Source organism: Bombina bombina, chromosome 11 (genome assembly GCF_027579735.1).
Source record: "Bombina bombina isolate aBomBom1 chromosome 11, aBomBom1.pri, whole genome shotgun sequence".
In the NCBI taxonomy this organism is placed as follows: Eukaryota; Metazoa; Chordata; class Amphibia; order Anura; family Bombinatoridae; genus Bombina; species Bombina bombina.
Window position 1 is genome coordinate 36078861 of NC_069509.1, and position 5152 is coordinate 36084012.

The following is a 5152-nucleotide window of genomic DNA, read 5'->3' on the forward strand; positions in this document are numbered from 1 at the left end:
GGATAGGTTGCTACAGGACCTGAGAAAGACAAACCATACAGAGGAGAGTCTGCTGCAGGACCTGAGAGAGACAGACCATAGAGAGGAGAGTCGGCTGCAGAACCTGAGAGAGACAGACCATAGAGATGATATATTGCTACAGGACCTGAAAGATACACACCATAGAGAGAAGAAACACAAATGCAAACTCACAACTGAAACAATGATACTAAGAAAAACATAGGAAAGGAAATATGTTATTGAAACAAATCTACAAATGTGCAAAAAAATCTGCCCTCTTTAAAGCATTGTGTAACTATTACAAATGTTATTGAAGTGCTTTCACACACACAAACTTGCTGAGCAAATCTTCCTCTAGGGGGAGTTTTCTGTAAAGAATGAAGTAACCTGTATGATGCATACTGTGATTGGCTGCACTGACACACCCACACTTTTTTCCCCTGTATTTCCTCAGTCATTAAAGAGACATTTCACCCAACATTTTCTTTAATGGTTCAGATGGAGCATGTAATGTTAAACAACTTTCAAATGTACTTATATTATCTAATTTGCTTAATTATATTGGTATCCTTTGTAGGCTCAGTGACTTGGAGCTAGCTGCTGATTGGTGGCTGCATTTGTATGGCCCTTTTCATTGGCTTAATGATATGTTCAGCTAGCTCCCAGTAGTGCATTGCCACTTCTTCAATAAAGGATACCAATAGAATAAGGCAAAATTGATAATATAATAATATTGTAAAGTTGATTAAAATTACATGCTCTATCTGAATAATAAAATACATTTTTTTTAGGTTTCATGTCCCTTTAAAATTAAAGGGTTATTAAGCTTAACATATTTCACTTGTGGATCTTAAAAACCAATATTTAAACATGTTCCCAAACTATTTTTTTTTTTTTTTTTACAAAAAAACATTTAACTTAAAGATGTTATTAAAGCTGATACTGAAATTATGAGCAAGTTCTTACTGGCCACATCTCCCCTAAATATGGGTTTTCAGAACAGTGAAATATATTTAATAAAAGTAATATATTAAAAAATCCCCACTTTTTATATAACAAAGAAAAAAAATAACACATAATATAAATATATATATACACAGTATTTAAAACCATGTCTATTTTTTTATTATTATTTTATTATTTACTATGTATATTTGATATTAATATAATAATATAAATTATTAGTGTGAACGGACTAAAGCACTTTACCTGCACACAGTCAGAGTATTATTCTCATCCCGCCCAACAGATGGTGCAGCATCTGCTGAGCATTGCACTTTTCTGGACAAACTATTTTAGATTATTGAAATATTTATATTGTGTTTATAAAAGTAAATCTGTGTTTTTATTTATGTTTAACTATTGCTACACAAAGAGCACAATTCAATTAAAAATAAAACATTTGTTGTGATTCTATTTCTTGTATTGGTACAAAACTAATTTACAGAGTAAAAAACAGACTGGGCTGGAAGTCACAGCCTGGATAGGGGGAGAGGCCTTAATGTGTTAGTGAAATAGCGAGGAATTTCCAGAGCAAAAAACAAAGATTCACAGAACAGAGGGCTAAGAGTTGCAGTGCAGAAGGAATAGGGAGTCACAGAACAGGTGGCATAGGGAAAAGCAGAAACAGGAACTCAATGCAGGAAGCATAGGGAGACACAGATAAGAAGGCACAGGTAGAGGCATCAGAAGTCATTAAGCAGAGTGGCACAGATAAGTGGGTACAGCAAGTTATAGAGCAGAGGGCAAAGGAAAGAGCAGGGAAAGTGGGAGTCACAGAGCAGGAGGCACTGAGAGAACAGCAGGGGGCACCGAGAGTCACACAGCAGGGGGTACAGTCAGTGAGTCATAGCAGGAAGCACTGAAAGTCACACAGCAGGGGGTACAGTCAGTGAGTCATAGCAGGAAGCACTGAAAGTCACACAGCAGGGGGTCCAGAGAGTCACAGAGCAGGGGGCACAGAGGGGCACAGAGAGTCACAGAGCAGGGGGCACAGAGAGTCACAGAGCAGGGGGCACAGAGAGTCACACAGCAGATGGCAAAGAGAGTCACACAGCAGGGGGCACAGTGAGTCACAGCAGGAAGCACTGAAAGTCACATAGCAGGGGGCACAGTGAGTCACAGCAGGAAGCACTGAAAGTCACACAGCAGGGGGTACAGAGAGTCACACAGCAGGGGGTACAGACAGTCACACAGCAGGAGGCAAAGAGAGTCACACAGCAGGGGGCACAGTGAGTCACAGCAGGAAGCACTGAAAGTCACACAGCAGGGGGCACAGTGAGTCACAGCAGGAAGCACTGAAAGTCACACAGCAGGGGGTACAGAGAGTCACACAGCAGGAGGCACAGAGAGTCCCACAGCAGGGGGCACATAGAGCCACACAGCAGGGGGCACATAGTCACACAACAGGGGACACATAGAGTCACACGGCATGGGGCACGGAGGGTCACACAGCAGGGACACAGAGAGTCACACAGCAGGGGGCACAGAGAGTCACACAGCAGGAGGCACAGAGAGTCACACAACAGAAGGCACAGAGAGTCACACAACAGGGGGCACAGAGAGTCACACAACAGGGGGCACAGAGAGTCACACAGCAGGGGGCACAGAGAGTCACACAGCAGGGGGCACAGAGAGTCACACAGCAGGGGGCACCAAGAGTCACACAACAGGAGGCACAGAGAATCATACAGCAGGGGGCACAGAGAGTCACGCAGCAGGAGGCACAGAGAGTCAGGCAGCAGGGGGCACATAGAGTCACACAGCAGGAGGCACAGAGAGTCACACAACAGGAGGCACAGAGAGTCACACAGCAGGAGGCACGGAGAGTCACACAGCAGGGGCACAGAGAGTCACACAGCAGGGACACAGAGAGTCCCAGCAGGGGGCACAGAGAGTAACACAGCAGGGAGCACATATAGTCACACAGCAGGGGGCACAGAGAGTCACACAGCAGGGACACAGAGTCACACAGCAGGGGGCACAGAGAGTCACACAGCAGCTGGCAAAGAGAGTCACAGAGCAGGGGGCACAGAGAGTCACACAGCAGGGGGCACAGTGAGTCACAGCAGGAAGCACTGAAAGTCACACAGCAGGGGGCACAGTGAGTCACAGCAGGAAGCACTGAAAGTCACACAGCAGGGGTACAGAGAGTCACACAGCAGGAGGCACAGAGAGTCCCACAGCAGGGGGCACATAGAGCCACACAGCAGGGGGCACATAGAGTCACACAACAGGGGACACATAGAGTCACACGGCATGGGGCACGGAGAGTCACACAGCAGGGACACAGAGAGTCACACAGCAGGGGGCACAGAGAGTCACACAGCAGGAGGCACAGAGAGTCACACAACAGGAGGCACAGAGAGTCACACAACAGGGGGCACAGAGAGTCACACAACAGGAGGCACAGAGAATCATACAGCAGGGGGCACAGAGAGTCACACAACAGGAGGCACAGAGAGTCACACAGCAGGAGGCACGGAGAGTCACACAGCAGGAGGCACGGAGAGTCACACAGCAGGGGCACAGAGAGTCACACAGCAGGGACACAGAGAGTCCCAGCAGGGGGCACAGAGAGTCACACAGCAGGGAGCACATAGAGTCACACAGCAGGGGGCACAGAGAGTCACACAGCAGGGAGCACATAGAGTCACACAGCAGGGGACACAGAGAGTCACACAGCAGGAGACACGGAAAGTCACAGAGCAGGGGGCACAGAGAGTCACACAGCAGGGAGCACATAGAGTCACACAGCAGGGAGCACATAGAGTCCCAGCAGGGGGCACAGAGAGTCACACAGCAGGGAGCACATAGAGTCACACAGCAGGGGACACAGAGAGTCACACAGCAGGAGACACGGAAAGTCACAGAGCAGGGGGCACATAGACACAAAGCAGGGAGCACATAGAGTCACACAGCAGGGACACAGAGTCACACAGCAGGGGGCACATAGAGTCACACAGCAGGGGGCACAGAGAGTCACACAGCAGGGACACAGAGAGTCACACAGCAGGGGCACATAGAGTCACACAGCAGGGGGCACATAGAGCCTTACAGCAGGGACACAGAGAGTCAGACAGCAGGGTGCACATAGAGTCACACAGCAGGGACACAGAGAATCACACAGGAGGGGCACATAGAATCACATATCAGGTGGCACATAGAGTCACACAGTGGGGGGCACTGAGCGTCACACAGCAGGAGACACGGAAAGTCACAGAGTAGGGGGCACAGAGAGTCACAGCAGGGGGCAGTGAGAGTCACACAGCAGGGAGAACATAGAGTCACACAGCGGGGACACAGAGAGTCACATAGCAGGAGACACGGAAAGTCACAGAGCAGGGGGCACAGAGAGTCACACAGCAGGGACAAAGAGAGTCACACAGCAGGGACACAGAGAGTCACACAGCAGGAGACACGGAAAGTCACAGAGCAGGGGGCAGTGAGAGTCACAAAGCAGGGGCACATAGAGTCACAAAGCAGGGAGCACACAGAGTCACACAGCAGGGACACAGAGAGTCACACAGCATTGGGCACATAGAGCCACACAGCAAGGACACAGAGAGTCACACAGCAGGGGGCACAGAGAGTCATACAGCAGGGGGCACATAGAGTCACACAGCGGGGACACAGAGAGTCACACAACAGGGGGCACATAGAGTCACACAGCAGGGGGCACTTAGAGCCACACAGCAGGGACACAGAGAGTCAGACAGCAGGGGGCACATAGAGTCACACAGCAGGGACACAGAGGTTCACACAGCAGGGGGCACATAGAGTCACAAAGCAGGGACACAGAGGTTCACACAGCAGGGGGCACATATAGTCACACAGCAGGGACACAGAGGTTCACACAGCAGGGACACAGAGAGTCAGACAGCAGGGGGCACATAGAGTCACACAGCAGGGACACATAGTCACACAGCAGGGACACAGAGTCACACAGCAGGGATACAGAGAGTCACACAGCAGGGACACAGAGTCACACAGCAGGGACACAGAGAGTCAGACAGCAGGGTGCACATAGAGTCACACAGCAGGGATACAGAGAGTCACACAGCAGGGACACAGAGAGTCAGATAGCAGGGTGCACATAGAGTCACACAGCAGGGACACAGAGAGTCACACAGCAGGGGGCACATAGAGTCAC